We start from the raw sequence: 22,610 nt of genomic DNA, 5'->3' as shown, positions 1-22,610 counted from the left end.
CCAGTGTCAGGGGAGAGCATACATTGGGCAGAGTGGGGGTGGGGGATGAGATGGTGCTTAGGGTAAGCAGCTAAGAGGGAAGGGAAAGACAGATGAGGAAGCCTGGAGAGGGAAAGCTATGGAGGGACGCCTAACATAAGTGAAATAAAAGGAGACCAATATAACCTCTCCAGGCTAGTGAGCATGTAATGTTTGTCAGTGTATGGGCTGTCAGGCACCCTTCCTGGTATGCATCCCTATTCCCCTTTTCCTTGCCCTGTCCTACCAGTGAGGGATTAGAAATAAAATCCTGCTCTTTGCAGTGCCTAGGGGCCACTTCTGCCATCTGCAATGTAACCAGTATGGGAATGCTGTGGGAACTTGCCCTCCGTCTGTCCAATCCTCCGTTGTCCCCTCTCTGTCAAACACACGGACACAGCAGGAACCCATCAGGACAGGGCTTTTGTTTAAACACCTGCACGCACGTAGATCCCAGTTCAGCGAGGGGCTTAAGCATGTCTAACTTCTCAGATATTTAAGGTTAGGCATGTGCTTCTGTGGAATAGGGGCCACCAATGGGATGGGAAGCTCCTCTGAGCCTCTTGAGACTGATCATTTGAACTGGAAATCTGAGGGGTGGGCTGCAGTGCAAGGTTCTGACACTGCGGTGTCTGCTGGAAATGCCGCACGAGGAGCTTCTCTCCTGTTATTTTGTCTCTGCTCATACTGGTCATGCACAGGCATGCCATAATGAGGAATGCTTCAGAACTCTCCATGTTTCGCTGCTTGGTCAGATTCTGAAATGAATCAAAGTCTGGAACGAGCAGAACATAATGTGTCTTCCCACAATATTCGTTCTCTCAGTTAAAACTGCACCTTTAGTTGTTTCGGTGGCATTATCTCGTGGTTAGAGCCCCACACTGAGAGTCAGGAGACTAAAGTGCGGAGCCACTGACTCACTGCGTGGTCTTGGGCAAGCCCCATAATCTTTTTGTGACTCAGTTTACCCATCTGTAGAATGGGGATGATCATCCTTGCTGTACCTATTGTTGATGTTTGTGAAGCAGTTGAGATGCTCTTTAATTTCAGAACAGTTTAGGGCTCAGATTTTCCTAGATGCGATAGCTGATGGATTCCTTCCTCAAGTAGTCGCTGAACCGACTAGAGGGGATGCCATTTTAGATTTGGTTTTGGTGAGTAGTGAGGACCTCATGGAAGAAATGGTTGTAGGGGATAATCTTGGCTCAAGTGATCATGAGCTAATTCAGTTCAAACTGAATGGAAGGATTAACAAAAATCTGCAACTAGGGTTTTTGATTTCAAAAGGGCTGACCTTCAAAAATTAAGGAAATTAGTTAGGGAAGTGGATTGGACTGAAGAATTTATGGATCTAAAGGTAGAGGAGGCCTGGGATTATTTTAAATCAAAGCTGCAGAAGCTATCGGAAGCCTGCTTCCCAAGAAAGGGGAAAAAATTCATAGACGGGAGTTGTAGACCAAGCTGGATGAGCAAGCATCTCCGAGAGGTGATTAAGAAAAAGCAGAAAGCATACAGGGAGTGGAAGAAGGGAGGGATCAGCAAGGAAAGATACCTTATTGAGGTCAGAACATGTAGGGATAAAGTGAGACAGGCTAAAAGTCAAGTAGAGTTGGACCTTGCAAAGGGAATTAAAACCAATAGTAAAAGGTTCTATAGTCATATAAATAAGAAGAAAACAAAGAAAGAAGAAGTGGGACCGCTAAACACTGAGGATGGAGTGCAGGTCAAGGATAATCTAGGCATGGCCCAATATCTAAACAAATACTTTGCATCAGTCTTTAATAAGACTAAAGAGGATCTTAGGGATAATGGTAGCATGACGAATGGGAATGAGGATATGGAGGTAGATATTACCATATCTGAGGTAGAAGCGAAACTCAAACAGCTTAATGGGACTAAATCGGGGGGCCCAGATAATCTTCATCCAAGAATATTAAAGGAATTGGCACATGAAATTGCAAGCCCATTAGCAAGAATTTTTAATGAATCTGTAAACTCAGGGGTTGTACCGTATGATTTGGAGAATTGCTAACATAGTTCCTATTTTTAAGAAAGGGGGGAAAAAAGTGATCTGGGTAACTATAGGCCTGTTAGTTTGACATCTGTAGTATGCAAGGTCTTGGAAAAAATTTTGAAGGAGAAGGTAGTTAAGGACATTGAAGTCAATGGTAAATGGGACAAAATACAACATGGTTTTACAAAAGGTAGATCGTGCCAAACCAACCTGATCTCCTTCTTTGAGAAAGTAACAGATTTTTTAGACAAGGAAACGCAGTGGATCTAATTTACCTAGATTTCAGTAAGGCGTTTGATACCGTTCCACATGGGGAATTATTAGTTAAATTGGATAAGATGGGGATCAATAGGAAAATTGAAAGGTGGATAAGGAATTGGTTGAAGGGGAGACGACAACAGGTCCTACTGAAAGGTGAACTGTCAGGCTGGAGGGAGGTTACCAGTGGAGTTCCTCAAGGTTCGGTTTGGGGACCAATCTTATTTAATCTTTTTATTACTGACCTTGGCACAAAAAGTGGGAGTGTGCTAATAAAGTTTGTGGATGATACAAAGCTGGGAGGTATTGTCAATTTAGAGAAGGACAGGGATATCCTACAGGAGGATCTGGATGACCTTGTAAACTGGAGTAATAGTACTAGGATGAAATTTAATAGTGAGAAGTGTAAGGTCATGCATTTAGGGATTAATAACAAGAATTTTAGATATAAACTGGGGACGCATCAATTAGAAGTAACGGAGGAGGAGAAGGACCTTGGAGTATTGGTTGATCACAGGATGACTATGAGCCGCCAATGTGATATGGCTGTGAAAAAAGCTAATGCGGTCTTGGGATGCATCAGGAGAGGTATTTCCAGTAGGGATAAGGAGGTTTTAGTACCGTTATACAAGGCACTGGTGAGACCTCACCTGGAATACTGTGTGCAGTTCTGGTTTCCCATGTTTAAGAAAGATGAATTCAAACTGGAACAGGTACAGAGAGGGGCTACTAGGATGATCCGAGGAATGGAAAACTTGTCTTATGAAAGGAGACTCAAGGAGCATGGCTTGTTTAGCCTAACTAAGAGAAGGTTGAGGGGAGATATAATTGCTCCCTAAAAATATATCGGAGGGATAAATACCGGAGAGGGAGAGGAATTATTTAAGCTCTGTACCAATGTGGACACAAGAACAAATGGATATAAACTGGCCACCAGGAAGTTTAGACTTGAAATTAGACGAAGGTTTCTAACCATCAGAGGAGTGAAGTTTTGGAATAGCCTTCCAAGGGAAGCAGTGGGGGCAAAAGATCTATCTGGCTTTAAGATTAAACTCGATAAGTTTATGGAGGAGATGGTATGATGGGATAACATGGTTTTGGTAATTAAATATTCATGGTAAATAGGCCCAATGACCTGTGATGGGATATTAGATGGGGTGGGATCTGAGTTACTACAGAAAAATGCTTTCCTGGGTATCTGGCTCGTGAATCTTGCCCATATGCTCAGGTTTTAGCTGATCATCATATTTGGGGTGGGGAAGGAATTTTCCTCCAGGGCAGATTGGAAGAGGCCGTGGAGGTTTTTCACCTTCCTCTGTAGCATGGGGCATGGGTCACTTGCTGGAGGATTCTCTGCTCCTTGACGTCTTTAAACCACGATTTGAGGACTTCAATAGCTCAGACGTAGGTGAGAGGTTTTTCGCAGGAGTGGGTGCATGAAATTCTGTGGCCTGCGTTGTGCAGGAGATCAGACTAGATGACCATAATGGTCCCTTCTGACCTAAATATCTGTGAATCTATGAACCATAGTGCAGTAGAATATTCCTTGTATTCAGAATGTGCTACAGGTGAGAGGCTAGTGGGTTTGAGGGAAAAAGAAAAGCTGTCAGTGCATAGTGTAGAGTTCTCTTCAACCAGTAAAGCTACACAGTGCATCACATGGCTTTTTATGCCAGGCAAGAGGGGCCATTTATGGATAGCTATGTATAGTGTACTTAGCAGTGTACTGTCTTTCTTTCCTTTAGTATCTTAACTAAAATATGTCTGATTTAACAGATGGCTTTATTTTCCACAGCATGATGTGTTTACCTGAATTCTCAATGATCCCCTTCACTGACCCACCCTCTGGATCTCCACCAGCTTTTGGTTACTACTTCATTCCAAAAACAACAAAGAGTCCTTGTGGCACCTTAGAGACTAACAAATTTATTTGGGCATAAGCTTTCATGGGCGAAAACCCACTTGATCAGATGCATAAACTGCAGAACTGGAATTAATTTGCAAACTGGATACCATCAAATTAGGCCTGAATAAAGACTGGGAGTGGATTACAAAAACTAATTTCCCCCTACTGTTACTCGCATCTTCTTGTCAACTGTTTGAAATGGGCCCTGATTACATTGGCCTCATTACCACTACAAAAGTGATTTTTTTCCTCCCTTGATATTTTACTGTTAATTGAATTGTCTCGTTGGCACTGACCCCCCACTTGGTAAGGCAACTCCCATCTTTTCATGTACTGTGTACATATACCTGCTACTGTACTTTCCACTCCATGCATCTGATGAAGTGGGTTTTAGCCCACGAAAGCTTATGCCCAAATAAATGTTAGTCTCTAAGGTGCTACAAGGACTCCTCGTTGTTCTTGCTGATACAGACTAACACGGCTGCCCTGCTGAAATCTGTACTTCATTCCAGTGTTTGGAGATGATCCTCCATGCATCTGAAATGAATAGATTTGACTGCAGCAGCTTCTTGTGCAGTTTACGGTGCACCGATTTCCTTGGGTTATTTATTTACTGGTGCTACAGTATAGCTGTCACAGGGCTGTCAGAATGTCAAAGGAAAGGAGTCTCCCATTTATCCTGTGCTGCGGCAATCCTCTCACTGTTTTTTTCACTGATCTTTAATGCTCCCTCTTGGTTGCTCTAATCCACTCTAGGAAAAAACCTCCCACGGAAATTGTCGTACAGATAGCAACTGGGTGAGTGCAGGAGTTACTTTCCACAAGCGATAATACCGCCTCCACTTCCAGGGAGTTGCTTAACCAAAGAATGCTGTCATTCCCAAGGACAGTGGGTAGCAGTTTCCTTTCCTGGTTTAGTAGCACATGTTACTAGCTCTAATGTGGCTACCCAAGGCAATAAGGTCTCCCTGCCCGCATGCTTGGCTGTGTTCAGGCACAGGGGAAGAGAACAAGCACTCAAAGCTCTTCCCTGTGAGCAAATTAGTGAAGAGTGTAGAGAGTGGGTGGAGCTATGGCTTGGCTCCTCCCTCCATCTGTCAGTCTGCAGAGCTAGCCAGGCCTGAGTGGGAATCGAGTGGTGGCCTTGGAAAGGGAAGGACTTGTGACTCTGGGGCTATGTCTACACTTGAGCTAGGGGTGGGATTCCCAGTTTAAGACCTGTTCACAGTACCTCTCGTTGAGCTAGGGCATTGAAAATAGTAATGTAGCCGGGGTATTGTGGGCAGCGGTTTGGGCTAGCTACCCTGAGTCGGTACCTCCGGGTGGTTTTGTACTCTGGGTGGCTAACCCCTCTTGCTACTGCCTGAGCTCACGCTGCTACTGGACAGAGTGTGCACCACCAGTCTGGCTGCCCAGATTCCACCGCTCCCCATGCTCAGCGGGAGCCTCTTGCATGCAGCAGAAGGGGCAGGATTTACCCTACTTAAAGATTTTTAGATACTGGGCCAGATTCTCAGCTGCACCCAACTGTCTGCTGGGTGATTCCCTGATCTTGGGATCAGTTCTGTACTGGCTCTCGTGCGCTAGAGCAGCCAAAGGAGCTGCTGTAGAATGTGTATGGCTGGTTTTCGCCCAGAGGGGCAGTGTGCTAGTTGAGAGCAGCTGCTCTCTAGTCACAACCCTTCCTGCCCTAGCACCTACACTGGAGACTGCAGAAGTAGTGGCTTAGGAGCCAGCTACACCTGCTCTTAGCCAGCTGGGAAAATCCTGGAAGCTCTCCAGCCCTTTCTGCCGTGTGAATTGATGTGAAGGGGGCCAGAGTATAAAAGGAGGATCTGGCACTCTGTTTGCAAGGGGCTATGAACAGAAAAAAAGTGGAATAATAATGATCCGTAAAAGAGAGGGGCAGCTTAATGTGAGCACAAGCGTAGGTGGGAAGAACTCCTGGGGTGAAAACGCTACCCTGACAATAACGGCTGGAATGGACTTGGGCAAGTCACTTAACGTTTCAGGAAAACAGCGGTAATTATTGCTCTACCTTTCAGGAGGGTTGTGAGAAGCAGTTTAAAAAATGCTTTGAAAATTAAATGTGCTAAGTGCCATCATGTTGTTGAATCATCCATAAAACAAGTGTCGTCAAGCTCATTATTTTTTGTCTTTTAATTTTTGTTTGGAAAAATAATTCTGTGCAACTGTATGAAAGATTTCAGCTTGGTGCCTGTGGTATGGAACATTGCACACAGCGCAAAGTTTGTCGTGAAGTGCTGACAAAATCTTACATCTAGTTCCCATAGACTAAACACTCAGGTGCTGTAAATCTGGATCTCCAAGCATTGGATGAATACACACACAGAGCTGGTTCTGAAAAATGAATAGCTTCCCTCCCTGACCCCCTTCCATGTGATAAAGATGCATCTGGCAGGGAGGAAGGCAGGCTGGTTCTTTGCTAGCAGTCTCTTCATAAAGTGGAGTAAAAATTAGATTTAACAGAAAATAGAGGAGCTCCTTCATCCCATAGCGTAGCTTCTCATTTTAGCGGGAAAAGAATTTCATTTCTAACTATGGATCTGTGGCACTTCCAGCGTCCTGGAAACTCTTGTATTCTCCATTGGCCTAGATGGGATTGCACAACTGATCCCTTATAGACTGGACAGACAGACCGATAAACAAGACAGGCAGGTATTTTATCATGCTCTCCCTGCTGGTATCTGAGTGCTGAGCTGCTAGGCCGGTGACTTGTAGCTTCAGCAGATATTTCAGCTTTAAGGTCAGCGGGACCTTTGATGTTTGTATCTTGAGAACAAATGCCAAAGGGGTTTGAATTTTTTGCAGCTGTGCCCACAGAGTGGAGCTAAATAATGGTAAAAGGAGTAGGTCTGCTTGGAAGAACAGAGGGTTTGGCAGGATGCAGCATTAATCTGCCAAATTGTCATGCCAGGTAAGGGCTGTATCGTGCTGTCATTTAATTTGATGGCAAAGCTCCCGTTGATCTCAATGGCATAAGATTAGATCCTAAGTGAGTATAACTTTTTGTTTAACAATTCCAGTTTACTCCTTTTTTAGCAAGTCCAAGTATAGTATAAATTATTCTGATGCCTGTCACGAATGAGCTCTCTAGTAGCAGGAGATAAAATTTTAAGTCAAATCACTGAAACTAGAGTAGAATAATTTATACGCTTAGAAAGAGGAGTTCTGAAGTCAAATGAGCCGGGTGATGCGAATGTATGTGGTTGCTTTGTCCCCTCCGATCCTTTTTGTTTCCAAACGTTTGTGAAATTATGAGCTGTTACAGCTGAACCATGGCTCCATGCTAATCATCTGAAAGGTAAAAGCCAATAATTAGGCAGAAATTATTAAATGGGCTAGAGAGAAATTATTTACTAAAATATTTTGGTGCAATTAGTATGCAATGAGAATAACAAAATGAGCACTGAATACCGGATTACTACAGAAAATAAAATGAAATACATTCTTATGAATAGCAAACTGTTCTACTTGTTGGGAAACAGCATGGCCTAGTAGGCACAGCGCTGGCCTGGGATTTGGGAAACCTAGATTCTAATCCCAGCTCAGCCACTGGCCTGCTGGGAGAATATGGGCAAGACACTTCACCTCTTTGTGCCTCAGTTAGTGATACTTGCCTCTTTTGTAAAGCTCTTCGAGATCTGCTTATGAAAAACAAACTACCTAAGTATTGTTATATTATTTTGTAACCAGGATTTCTTTCTAGTTTAGCTTGGCATGTAAACTTTGTTTCCAAAATGCATTCGCGTTTATCCAGAGGATAAACTCATTCCTATTCACACAAGGGATGATATCTGCCTTTGAGACTTAGCTCAAATATGAATCTGCTTCAAGAGGAACAGCAGGTGGGTGGTCTTCAAACCACTTTAAATGATGTGGTTTCTGAACGCTTGGATACCAAGAGCAGTTGCTTTTGAAACAGATCATGAGATGATGCTCTGTAATGCCAGTGTTTAAATGAATAGCCCAAGATGTATCTGGTAAATGGGTTATGAAGTTGTCAAATATGACTTATTTCGGGGAAAAAAACAAACTGTTTTTAAAAGGAGTAGCTCTTGGATGCATATACAGCTCCTATTGATTTCAGCAAGAATTTAGTTGGAACGTATCCAAAGAGCCCAAATTCTGGTCTGTGCTACTCTGATGTAAGTGGTTTGTGCCAGCGTACTGGGATCGGAATTCAGCTCAGTATATTTAAGCATGTACAGTGTTGTTGGGCAGATTTCAGAATACTGGGATTGCCAGACTGGATCAAACCAGTGGTCCTTCTGTTTATCTGTTTCTGACAGTGGCCAGTACCAGATCCTTCAGATAGGAGATGTAATGGGGTATATTGGCCATTTAAGGCAGAATTCTCACAGTATGTCTGTGCTGCAATTAAAAACCCACCATTGGCCCATGCCAATGGCTTGGGCTAAGGGGCTGTTTAATTGCAGTGTAGACGTTCAGGCTACACTGGGCTCTGGGACCTTCCCACCTTGCTAGCTCTTCTCCAGCTCATGTGCTAAAAGTAGCATAGCCACGCTACAGTGATGCAAATGGCAGAAAGTGCAAGCTGCCCTGAGTACACACCTAGCAAGACAGTGTAACAGATCAGAAGCTAACGGCACTAATATAATCCACGCTCATTCAGGGTGGTGATCTGTCCCCCATCTAGTGGTGGCTGGGCCACATTGAGAGGTTGACTCTGTTCTAGGGCTGGCTGATGGCTGGCTCTCCCAGCGCGGGCAGTAAGTAGATGCTCATACTTCGATCCAGATGTCTCAGGTTTGATCCCTGCTGCCAGGACCCAATCAGGGATATCGCATCACACCAAACTAGGAGGGAGAGAATGAGTGGCCAGGTGTGTTCGATGTTGGCTAGAACAAGCCATTAAAGGGTTTTAAAAACCGGGCTGCTGCTTTTGAGCTGGATTCCAAATGAAAGAACTTAGTTGAAGTCAAGGGACTTGTAAACTGGTGGAATGACTCGGCAGTTTTCGTCATCAAGGTCTCTTCTTTCCGGGTGAGTGACTATTACTCAAAACCAAAACGATTTAGCAGAATCCAAAAGCAAACAGAAAAGTCTCCACCGGCTGGGGTTCAACCCGGTCCCCAGCTGGCTTGGCTTGTGAGTCGGACCTCCCGGAAGCTGTTCTCCCTACTTCTGTCTCCTGAGGAATCATTCTTGTTGCACTTCTGCCTAAGCCCCAGTGCAAGAAGAGAGGGAAGCTGAGCTGAGGTTAATCCTTTGCACACCAGTAGTGTCCTGCAGCCTATCACAAGGGTAGTGAGTCGCCAGTCTTTTCAATTCACTGTACCAAATTAATTCCTTATGTAACTCCACCAGAGTCCATGGAATTACATCACGGCTGAATTTGGCCTGGGGTGACATGGAGAAGTGAAACTGCAGCTGTTTGCTTGAGGGAAGAATGAGCAGATCTTTCAAGGGTCTCATATTAATGTTTACATTAAGTGGACACTCAACCTGAATATCCCGCTTCTGCCTGAAACTACTTGGCTTACTGTTGTTCTAAGTGAGAAGGTTCACACGCCTGGAAGAGGTTCTAGAGAGGAGTGGGGAAATTCTGAGGCTGTTTTTAAAATCTTTGTTTCTGTGTGCATTTGAGGGGACTCTGTTTGACACTCAGCTGCCTTCCCCAGACCTGAAGAAGAGCTCTGTGTAGCTTGAGAGTTTCTCCCTTCCCCCAACAGAAGTTGATCCAATAGAAGATATTGCCTAGTCTCTCTCAGCACTCTGTAAAATAATTTTCACTGTGTTTCCCTTGCAGACCGTTAGGCCTGGATCCCCAGGCAGACCCCTGCACCAACACAGAGCTCATTGCAGGATTATACATGTCAAGACCAGAAAGGACCATCATGGTAATCTAGTCTGACCTCCTGAGTAACACAGAACATAGCATTTCACTCACTAATTTCTGCATCAGGTTGGATGGCCAGGTGGCTAGTTTTTGACTGGAAAGTCCAGTCGAAAAGGGGACCTAACAGTGTCAGGTCAGATCTACTGACCGGTCACCCGAAGTCTGGTTACCAGAGGCAGTGAGGCACCGAGTCCTCACCCGCGCCACCCCTACTCAGTCGCCACCCCAATGCTTCCAGTCTGCATTGTGTGGCTGCAGCTCCCAGCCCCTGCTCTGCAGACGAGTCCTTCCCAACCCACACGGAGGGAGGGGAAGAGCAGTGAGTCATGGGGGAAAGAGGAGTGAACGGAGGGTGGGACCTCAGGAGGAAGGGGTGGGCAGAGGTGGAGCCTCCGGGGAAGAGGCAGGGCAGCGGTGAGGCCTGGGAGAAGGGGTGGGGCAGGGGTGTGGCCCGGGGGACAAGGCGGGGCAGGGCTGCAGGAGGAAGGGCAGGGCAGAGGAGGTTCCAGCACTCCTGCTGGAGTATCCAGTTTTTATATATTACTAAATTGGCAACCCTAACCAAAATGCTATCAACAAGGCTGAACGCTATTGTGTATTTGTTTTGCTTAATTTGTTCGTGACCAAAGTGCCATGCCTCAGTTGTAACTGCCGTGATAGCACACCGAGCCTCGTCATTGACAGATGGTACTGCAGTCGATGCTTGAGGCCTAATGCTGTTCTGCCTTGCATCCTGGGTCATGGGAACTGAGCCAGTTGGGTTGCACCGAGCCTATAAGCCCACAGAGAACTTGACCCATAAAATGTACGGTGTACAAATTCTTAATAACTGTGTGAGAGAGAGAGAGAGAGAAACAGCAGGTTGAACTGGCTGAATGTTACAGAGCAATAAACTAACTGAAATGAATGAGAAAGCTGGGTGCCTGGTTAAATAGACTGGGCCCCATGTTTCCTTCCCACATGAAAAGACCCTGGAAGAGAACCAGGCCACTGAAAAGCCTCATGGTGCAAAGAGTGCCACTGCTGGGCTGTATTCCTCCCATTATGTGGCAGGGCCATGGCTGTGCCCTGGAAAGAAGAGGGGAGCCGGGCGTCTTTGGTGAAATGCACAGAGGGCATCTCTCCTTGTGCTGTGCGCCTCCTCAGAGATCGCTGCATGCCCAGCTCTGTGGCTAGCTATGTTGCCGCTGACTCCAGGTCGGTGACTGTGCTCTGTGACCCCTGCATATGGGAGGGGTAACGAACGCAGCATCAACTCATTGTGCGCCTTTAGAGCCCACGTTGAGAAAACTAAAGCCTAGGTTGGCAGACAAAACAACGTTCTCGGCAAGTTGGCTATATCAAAGTGGGGTGCGCAGACCCTTTCACTCCATGAGCACCAGCATTTTGCTGCTCCTCTGCTGAATACACTTGTACAGTGGGGACACGATCCCCTTGCATGCTAGACCCTCTACTAAAGACCTCCTGCTGCTATATTACAGGATGCCTTAAGCCTACCCACATCAACAGCCTTTACACCTTCGCAGGTGTTGCTCTTCCTGATGTACACTGGAAAGTTGCTAGCAGAGTCAAGCAATGCACAGATGCAAGACCTCCGCTATATGGTCTAACACCAATGCTGAGTTGACTGAAGTCGCAACAAAGTTTTCTTTCCACCATTAAACCCCCCACACTGCCACAACCGAACCCTTGTCAGTTTGGGTGGCAAGCAAGGATAGAGAATGACCCTATAGCCTGTGCTCTCCGGCTCCCCCTAGTCAAGCACCTACCACCTGGTGATCAGCCCTGGCCTATATGGTTTAGCCTTAATCAACTCTGCACTGAAGTTGGCGAGTCTACGCACAAGTGGGGCTACAAAGATCAAGATCAAGTGGGGCTACAAAACCTGAAGCATCCCCTCCAATGCCAGCTGTTTGAGCGCAAGTTATCTTCCGTTGAGCTGGAAAATTGGAGTCATCTCGCTGAAACTGCCTGAGGAGAGCCCATATGGGGAGTTCAGTATTGTTTTAAGAAGCTAGAAGTGAAACTTGGAGCTAGCAGACAAGTTAGTGTCCCAAATCTTTCTATTTATTAGGTTAATTTAGTGCCAGATTTATAGCCTCAGAGACTGAAATCATCAGTTTGGGCTTGATCCTACCCCCCACTGAAGTTGATCGCAAAACTCCTGTTGTCTTCAGTAGTATGGAATTGGGTATTTTGTCCTAGAGTATCTTGTACCGGGGATGAGTTGGGTCTGCGTCCATTCAAACCTTGACCCTTCTGAGAGGATACAGCGTGTCTCTGTTAGTACCAGTGCCCTGACTTCTGTGTCTGTGTACTAGGACCTGGACTCAGACCAAGACATTTCTTTATCACCATTGAACTGTCCTCTGATGGTAATACATTAGGTAGCTGCTGTCCAGGACAGGCTTTGCACTGTTGATATAGAGGAGCGATGCTCTGTATCCTATTACGGGGCTGATAACAAGAGCCATGCAGTCAACATAACATAAGAACGGGCATAGGTCAGACCAAAGGTCCATCTAGCCCAGTATCCTGTCTTCTGACAGTGGCCAATGCCAGGTGCCCCAGAGAGAATGAACAGGACAGATAATCATCAAGTGATCCATCCCCTGTTGCCCATTCCCAGCTTCTGGCAAACAGGCAGGGATGGTGTCTCTTGCGTCTCTTGGCTAATAGCCATTGATGGACCTATCCTCCATGAACTGATCTAGTTCTTTTTTGAACCCTGTTATAGTCTTGCCCTTCATAGCAAAGAGTTCCACAGGTTGACTGTGTGTTGTGTGAAGAAAGACTTCCCTTTTGTTTGCGTGCATGCAAGTCCTGAAAGTTTTGGTTAATCTAACTCTGTCAGAGCGTTTGTTTTTTTTTCTCTCTGTGTATGTAAGTATATTTCCGCATCTCCTTATTGGGGGTTGCAGAGGTTATAACTGAGGGCAGACTTCAGCTTTTAAGTGCTGATCTTGAAAACTCTCACTTGTGTGATTAGTTGTCACTCCGATAGTCCCACTGAATTTAATGGGCCTGCTTATGTGAAGAAGGATTATGCACATGAGAGAGTGTTAGCAGGAACAACCCCTCTGTGACTACCGTTGTACGCTAAGCATCTTACGTGACACAGCAGACCCAAGGCAGTCATTGTGAGCAATGACAATCTTTTCCACTTCTGTTAGACGTCCAATTTCTATACCTCTGAATATGTGTCCACATATGACAGAACAAGAGCTTTTTCTTTGACTTCACTACTAGTGTATTGCTGTACATCTGTGGTGTGCCTGGTTAGCAAAACACCATTTGGCAAGTGTATAACACTGTTCTGTGGAGACAATATGGTTATAACTCAGTAGGAATAGTTTTCTCCTGCTAAGTTAATGTGTCTGGCAGGCTAACAACCAAATCCTATTATATATTGTGACAGGGTCGGGCCAGATGGCTCCATGGAGTGATAGAAGGCAGATATATTAATCCCAAGTTAAGTAGGTCCCTCTTCCCTGGGTAAGGTAACAGAGAAGGTTCCAGAACAATCAGGAACCTTCTGGAAACAAGACAGAGAGGCTGATTAGAACACCTGCAGCCAATCAAGAAGCTGCTAGAATCAATTAAGGTAGGCTAATCGGGGCACCTGGGTTTAAAAAGGAGATCACTTCAGTTTGTGGTGCGCGTGTGAGGAGCTGGGAGCGAGAACGCATACTGTTGGAGGACTGAGGAGTACAAGCATTATCAGACACCAGGAGGAAGGTCCTATGGTGAGGATAAAGAAGAGGTTGGGAGGAGGCCATGGGGAAATAGCCCAGGGAGTTGTAGCTGTCGCACAGCTGTTCCAGGAGGCACTCTAGACAGCTGCAGTCCACAGAGCCCTGGGCTGGAACTCGGAGTAGAGGGCGGGCCCGGGTTCCCCCCAAACCTTCCAACTCCTGGTCAGACACAGGAGGAGCTGACCTGGACTGTGGATTCACGAAAACGGCCAAACTGAGGGCTGCCATGAAGCTCCAAGGTGAGCAAATCCACCAATAAGTGCAAGATCCACCAAGGTGGAGGAGGAACTTTGTCACAATATATATTTTTAGAAAACAAACAAACAAACTTTCAGAAATTGTGTTTGGTCATTTGATCAGATCCTCATTGACTTCAATGGGGCTATGCAGATTTACACCAGCTTTGGATTTAGCCCTTTACTGCAACAGTATATTGTATTGTCAACTCTTGTAATTAAATGAATATGAGATAGAAATGGAAAACTGGCTAAAAATAACAGCTCTTGGAAGCCCAGCTAGCAGGTCTCTTTAGAAATTTCTTCACCTTCTTTGCTCTTCTGGTGAGAATAGGGGAATTCTTCCCATGGGGTAGATTTAAGAACCTGGAAAGTTATTAGTACATTTGTGAATCTTGCACTAATTAATTATCTTGTAATTATTATGCAATGTATAGCATGCTAGTTTTTTCTGTACCCTACTAGAGGTCTTTGGATATTAGGATGTACAGAGTTCATCCAAGAAAGATCAGAATTTTTTTTTTTTTAAATAAAGGGAAAATTGTATCTCACTCTTGTATTTTAAAACGGCTTGAAGAGGTTTTGCTCAGACATCCCAGAACAGTTCACCTTCAAGCAGAGGGGAGGCCTGGAAAGCCCCATCCCCCGTAGGTGAAACTTTAGGGAAATTGTGGATGGTCAAAAGTAGGGCCTTATCGCTGCATTAGTCCAGTTTTACACTGCTGTAACTTCACTGAAATCAATGGAGATGCAGAAAGGTAAAGTTGGACTGACTAGGAATGAATCCGGCCCAACAGATTATAACAGAAATGCTTTGGTAATCACTGTCTGTGACTAATATTTCTTCTCTCGCCTATCTCCATGAGAATTTTGCTATTGATTTTGGCAGGAGAAGGATTGGACTTAATCCTTGTAACATTCCACTGTTGTCGTTTCTAAGAGTACCCTTTCCCCTTGTCCAGCTTTTATCCATGACCAGCAGCGCTCATTGCTTGCTTATTTTTGTGGTATTCTTTTAAAACTCAATACACATTTTAAAATTCTATACAGGCTAATTGCAACCCCAATGACTGAAGTCCAAAAATTAAGCTCCAAAATTTGTGCTGTCTATATTCTGACTGTTAAGTGTAATGATCTTTATTTAGTTCAAAATGGCTTCCTTTTTCCAATATATTTTTGAGTGAAAATCCATAAGCAAGTAGAGCTAAAATAATAGGAAATCCTGATTTGTGGCTGAAAATTTTTCATTCACCCTATGCATATGGGAAGCTGCAGGGTCTCAAAAACAGTGACCTCATGTAATACTAAGCTTGATGAGTTCTTTAATGTAGTTTAATTGCTTGAGGCTAACCTTGTAACAGGGTAGAATGTGTGACATTCAGTCTGCTTCTTTCTGCGATTTAAGGGGCACAGAGTTCAAATATTTATTTGTGAAGTAAAAATAAGTTTATCAACATTGTAAGTATCAATTTATTATAAATATCAATTCAGTGTAAGTGCCTCAGTGTGCCAGCACACTTTTTAACAATAAAAAGCTGGAAAAAATCATTGTGATGCATGTTAACAGTTAAAATGACTGAGGAATGAAGCTGAGACTCCTAATAAGTTTCACATGGTTAGTAGATTGTATCTTTATAATGATATGAGTGTATAGAGGTGAATCAGACTTTAAACTTGATGGAAATATTTTGAAAACAGCAAGGGTGGTAAATTACCCCTGGGGTCAAATTAAAATGAAGAATTTTTAGACTTAAGATTTGTGATCTATTCAAGGGAAGAATACCTTGAACACCCTATATTTTCTTTTGTGGCCATGTCCTTCTTTACAAAATCAGTTTAGACCCCAATCCTGAAATCAGACAGCAGTGTAAGCAAACCATTGAGGGCACACTGAGCCTGATTGCCTTCAGTGAGGCTGTGCATCGGTTTAGTGATCTGTCCACGTGAATCCAATTGCAGAATAGAGGACTTAGTGCATCTAGTACTGCAGGCATCCAGAACAGAGAATAGGCCATAAAATATGAAAAGCGAGACCTGTCTAATTTACAAAATAATGTATTTAAATATAGCACTACATCGGAATATTAGCTGTGCAGTCCCTTCTGGTCTGTGAGCCATTTTTTACTGCACCCCAGATAGAAATGACTATCAGTGTTGGGCTGTTTTGATTGCAAAATGCTCTGAACAGTGAAAGCTGGTTTTTTGTACAGTCTGCCCTCTAGTGTACAGATGGCTACCTTAAATAAAATAACATGGAGAAAAGGAAATGAGAATGTAGTGGTCTTAGATTACACACTCTTAAAACATTTTGACCAATAGGTGTACTTCAATCCATTTTAAACTGCGTTATAATTAATACTACATAGTCTTCTCCAAGGACAGTGTAACTTGCTTACAATAAACTCTGTTATAACGAAATTTCATTTATAGTGAAGAAGCTTGAAAGTCTCCGTTGAATCAATTTGTACATTGAAAATCTGGAATTTATTCTAGCACCTTATACTGCTCTCATTAAAGGAGACAGCAAAACGCTCATTGACTTGACTTCACACCCTCCTGCTAAGGGCAAAATACTCCTCTGAGATCTTGACGGGCAATTGTGGGTTCAGTTTTTAAAAGTAAAATACTCTAGGAGTAGCAGGGGTGGACCTTAAGTCTGATATTCTGCTCCGAGATGTGCCACAGTGTGGTTTAGTGATAGCCCTCCACACACATCTTAGAGGACAGCTTTGCCCTGTAAAGTTCTCCTCCTGCAAAGTGATTTGCCATCATAGACACTTTTGCCCACATGGAGCCCCAGGGAAGTCATTGAAGAATGGGATGTGACTGCCTGAGCTAAAGGATCGGATCCAGTAACTTGAACTCGATGCGATTCCACGTAAATAAGTCTTTTGTGGGTTATGGCTGTAGTCTATATTTTTTTGGTGGGCCAGATGTTCTTGTCTCTGTAGAGTAGACCTGGCCTGAGAGCTTAACATGTAAGAGTCATGACAGCTCCTGGCCAAAAAACCCTACCCCAAGCAGAGATTTCTGTAACTGGAGAAGAGCCAGAGATGCTAAGATACCTTACTAGGAAACTTGCTGTTGCTACTGTTAGAGTAGCTTTTGATTGTAAAGGAAAATGGGCATTACAAAAACCTGAGGTAGAGATACTTGAATGTGGGAAGGGGACACGAGATGTAGTGGCATTATGGAGAGTGGCAACTTGGATAGTCTGATGCACAGGTGGTGGTTTCAAGTGTCTGTTGGTGCTGTTGGCCTTTTGAAGAACAGTAGGCTAGAAATTGGGTAGTGTCCTGGTTTAAGGAACTGCTTGTCAAGTGCCTCTTTACCCATCCTGCTTCTGTTTTCATAACCAGTGTTACTAAATTTAGGCAGGACATGTTTCTTTAAGGGATCTGCTTAGTTTTGACTTCTGTAATTAGCTAACATGTACATTTCTGTTCCATTAGATTAATGCATGAAGTGGAGTAAAGAACTGTGCATAGATGAAGTTAAAAGACATTAAGCAAATCTGGCTTTGTATCTCCAATGAACTGAAACATACAGCCGGAGAAAATGCTGGACTGCAGACCACTCGGGGACGTTAACAGGGAACAATGGCACTGTTTCATTTGGGTAGAAATATTTTAGCAGTAACGCTCGTTTTATATACCACTCTAATCTGTAGTACATAGCTGGTTATTGCCAGTCTCAGATGGGGAGGGTTGTTCTGGAGAGTTTCAGGAATGAACTGAAAACGGCACATTGGGAGGGTGGATGAGGTTTTTTTCCCCCCTGAAGAAAAATTGAAATTTTGTCGTCTTTGCTGTAGCGCTTCATGAAGGATCTGGCTAGAGCAGAGGAAGGCATGAAAGACTTAGAAGGATGAAATCGGTGCATAGTAATGGAAAACTGAAGGATATTACAGAGAGGATTAAATAGAGACGGAAGGCTGTGCCCGAAATAAAGGTAGGAACCAATACAAAACCTTCACCTTGTAAAGGCCTATGGTATCATGTCAGTGATGTGATCACCAATGAAGAAAAAAGGTTATTAAGCTAGAGATACAAGAGAAGTTCTGAAAATCTAATAGTCCAAGCCAGGCATTTCATATTAGTCCATCATTCGGGCGAGTCAGTGATACAGGATCCTTCTAGGAGCGCATGGTGAAGTGGGTGACCACGTTCCCTGGATTCCAGTAATGCTTGTCGTAATAAGGCAGCTGTCGGTGAAATGCAGCAAAGCACAAACGGGTGTAATGATGCTACCCACAACAAGGGTTGGTGTGATTTCTTGCCGTGTAAAGTGGCATGCATGATATGTTTCTCTGTGCACTCAGAGGATTGTGGATTAATCCACATTGGGGGGGAAATGTGGAAAATCGACCTAGTGAGTCTTTAAGTTTGCAGAAAATTGCCCTGTAGTCCCAGTGAAATCAAGGTTTGCCGTTGCTCTCAGTGAGGCCAGGAACGGGGCCAGTGGCTGCTTCCTGTGTTCTGTGATGCAAAAAATATATTGAGTTTGTATTGAGACCAGCCTCTGCTTCAGTATAGTTATACAGTGTTGAAATCCTAGCGATCTGTTATCTTGTTCTGGGCTTATGTGCATTAAATCAGATATGCAACAAAGAGCATCAATTCACTCTGCCTCCCCCCAAACGCACATGGGAATTAATGTAGATTTTAAAGATGCAGAACAAAACATAGAAAATTATTCTCATAGATCAAAAGACAGCCTGTACAAAATGTGCTCATAAATGCTGGAAATTTTCTTTCCTCCTGTATGAAGACAGGAGACTGTAGTTAGTAATTTACTACAAAGTGATGCTGGTTTTCTTAATTATTCTGTATTCTCTCCAGGTAGGTATATTGTGTTCATTATTGGAACGCAGCCATGATATCAAATGAGGGTAGAGTATTTAGGTAGGGAAAGTGGGTGTCATTTGGGGGGGACCCCTGCCTACTGACTTTGGACATAGCTCCATAGCTGAAAGAGGAAGACGTACCCATATGTAAAACTCAAATAAAAGAGCCAGAAGAGAAAAATCAGAGTTTAGAGAGGTCGGACTATCTGACTTCTGTGGGTCCTACAGGAATTACAAAATTCTAGTCTCTATTTTGTTCTTGCACTTCTAATGAGCGAGTTCCCGTGCCCTTCGAAAACTTTGGGTGCGGTTCTTGGGTCCCACCAAGCTACATTTTCCACAGGGCTGAGGAGGGAGCAAAAACAGATGAAAAATGCCTGATCCAGAGGGTAACCAGGGGCTGAGCTGGCCCCAGCATAAATTAGAGGTAGCTTTCCTCTATTCTGGTTGCAAAAGTCCCCGGCGGCTGTCCTGCTGCCTTCAGGTCACTGAAGCATAAGGTGCTTTTCCGCTTCTCATGCTCCAGGAATTTCCCTACTTTAGGGGGAGCCCCGCAATTGCTCACTTAGGGCAGCTTTCTGGCCCCTTTAGGTCATGTGAGTGGTGAAGGGAGGCCGCACTGGGGGAAGACTGTCTCTCCCATTGTCTCCTCTTGCAAGCTTCCAGCCTGGATAGTTTTCCTCCCCAAGTGAAGAAAATCTTCTAAAACTTCAGAAGTTGCTGCAGACATTGAGAGGCAAGGCAAAGTGGAGGCCAGGAGTACAGTGACTGTATACCCCATGTATGGACACAAGACGTCACTCTGTGAAGATAAAGTCAGACAGTTGTTTCCACGAAGGGTCACATACATCTACACCAAATAATATCTGCAGTGCGGATTCTCCTTTGTTTCCATGTGAGATGACCCCTGTTCAACAAGGAACTGAAGTCTTGTGCAAAAGATAAGATAGCCACTGACCTCTTCACGATGCACTGAATTCTGAGGTCCTTCGTCAGAGAATCCACTTTCCAATCTAAAGGTGCCCAATGCCCTTGACAGTGTGATCCCAAGCAACTTGTCCAGGGTCACACAGGAAATCTGTAGTGGAGCCAGTAAATTGAAGCCAGGTCTCCCACATTCCAGGTTAGTACCTTCCCCGCTGGACCATCTGTCCGTCTCTCTCCTGTATGCTAGGATAGCTGAGGGTAGAGTTGACTCTAAAATCAGGCATGAGGATGGGTGTAAACGGCACCGGAGCAGATTAACCCTGGGTACATCTACGCTGTGGTTTAAAACCTTCAGTAGAAAGTATCTGAGCCTGGGCACTCGCGCTTTGGTGCTGAAACTGCAGTATAAATGTTCGGGCTGGGGCTGGAGCTTGGGCTCTGAAACCCACCCTCCTGCCTGGGCTTCAAAACCAGAGCCCAAACATGTGAGCTGCTGTTGTAGTGTCCTAGCATGAGCCCCTGAATCTGTCCACCTGGGCTCTGAGACTTGCTGCCACAGGTTTTGAAATGCACTGGAACTGTACCCTTGAAGGCTGAGTGGAAGCCTCAAGCCTTTGAAGAAGGGGCTGCCTGAAGAAAAGGCACATTTAGAATTAGGCAGAGATACAAAGGCAGCATTAGAGAAGACTTTGTGGAAAGTAGCCAGCTTGCAGCTCTAAATGAAATGCAATGTCAGGTGGATATCTAACCTAGCATTAGTGAGAGTCAAGCCCAGGTAAGATTTGGGATTGGTATTGCCTTGAATTTTAATTGAAGTGCTTCTCTGGTCACTGTCTTAGCTGAGACACCAGGTACTGAACCAGGAACCCCACAGCTAAAAGCAGGAGCTATTTAGGCTTGAGCTGAAGAGCCAGAGTGCACTCTCTGGGGCTGTTGCAGACTCACCTTTGCCGATCACCACAGCGGGACACTTGTAACACACTCACCGGAGCGCTACACTCCCTTTATTCTCTCTCCTTTAGCAGGAACAGTTCACCATCTTAGTTCTAGACAGAGAAGTGGGGACTTCGGATGGGTCCAAGGTTTGGGGTTTCTTTTACACACGATCCCTTAGAAGTATACTTTATCATTAGACCAGCAGAGGGAGCTGTATGAATAGCATAGTTACTAGCCAGCATCTTCCACTGTGGGAATAGAAAGAGTAACACATTCAGCCCTCCTTGCGGCAGAAGATACTTGGCCCATCTGCTGGCCCAGCTCACCTATGCAGTAGCACTCAAGTCTGATTCCCTGCCAGCTGGCTAGTCCTATGGTGTTCACTTGAGCAATATTGAAAGGAGAGAAGCTAGGTGTTATAGCAACCTCAGCCCCATCTCTTCTCACGCTGTCCTAGGTAGCTTAGTTACGAGCTGAGGTCCTTCAGAATCCTGCAGACATGAAAGTTGAAAGCTTAAAATTAATGGGTGTTTATCACTTCAAAAGGTTTTCTCTCCCCCACCCCACTCTCCTGCTGGTAATAGCTTCTCTAAAGTGACAGGTTTCAGAGTAACAGCCGTGTTAGTCTGTATTCACAAAAAGAAAAGGAGTACTTGTGGCACCTTAGACTAACCAATTTATTTGAGCATAAGCTTTCGTGAGCTACAGCTCACTTCATCGGATGCATACTGTGGAAAATACGGAAGATGTTTTTATACACAGAAACCATGAAAAAATGGGTGTTTTATCACTACAGAAGGTTTTCTCTCCCCCCCCACCCCACTCTCCTGCTGGTTTATGGCTGACTTAAAACAACGCTTCCTCAGCTCTGGTCCCCTAAAGCCCCTACTCTACTTGCGCTATATTGATGACATCTTCATCATCTGGACCCATGGAAAAGAAGCCCTTGAGGAATTCCACCATGATTTCAACAATTTCCATCCCACCATCAACCTCAGCCTGGTCCAGTCCACACAAGAGATCCACTTCCTGGACACTACAGTGCTAATAAACGATTGTCACATAAACACCACCCTATACCGGAAACCTACTGACCGCTATTCCAATCTACATGCCTCCAGCTTTCACCCTGACCACACCACACGATCCATCGTCTACAGCCAAGCTCTGCGATACAACCGCATTTGCTCCAATCCCTCAGACAGAGACAAACACCTACAAGATCTCCATCAAGCATTCTTACAACTACAGTACCCACCTGCTGAAGTGAAGAAACAGATTGATAGAGCCAGAAGAGTTCCCAGAAGTCACCTACTACAGGACAGGCCTAACAAAGAAAATAACAGAACACCACTAGCCGTCACCTTCAGCCCCCAACTAAAACCCCTCCAACGCGTTATCAAGGATCTACAACCTATCCTGAAGGATGACCCAACACTCTCTCACAAATCTTGGGAGGCAGGCCAGTCCTTGCCTTCAGACAACCCCCCAGCCTGAAACAAATACTCACCAGCAACCACATACCACACAACAGAACCACTAACCCAGGAACCTATCCTTGCAACAAAGCCCGTTGCCAACTGTGCCCACATATCTATTCAGGGGACACCATCACAGGGCCTGATAATATCAGCCACACTATCAGAGGCTCGTTCACCTGCACATCCGCCAATGTGATATATGCCATCATGTGCCAGCAATGCCCGTCTGCCATGTACATTGGTCAAACTGGACAGTCTCTACATAAAAGAATAAATGGACACAAATCAGATGTCAAAAATTATAACATTCATAAACCAGTCGGAGAACACTTCAATCTCTCTGGTCACG

General features: G+C 44.7%; 1 protein-coding gene across 1 annotated transcript in view; it reads left to right on the top strand.

Moving 5' to 3' along the window:
* The window catches only part of FRMD4B (FERM domain containing 4B), a 192,971-nt gene that overhangs the window by 32,676 nt on the left and 137,685 nt on the right, over positions 1–22,610 (top strand). The window contains exon 2 of the mRNA XM_074957464.1: positions 17,886–18,022. The gene's annotated coding sequence lies outside the window, so the exon portion shown is untranslated. The remainder of the gene's footprint in view (positions 1–17,885; positions 18,023–22,610) is intronic.

The sequence above is a fragment of the Natator depressus genome, chromosome 7 (assembly GCF_965152275.1).
Source record: "Natator depressus isolate rNatDep1 chromosome 7, rNatDep2.hap1, whole genome shotgun sequence".
NCBI classification, from domain to species: Eukaryota; Metazoa; Chordata; order Testudines; family Cheloniidae; genus Natator; species Natator depressus.
This window is presented reverse-complemented; position numbering and strand designations above follow the sequence as displayed.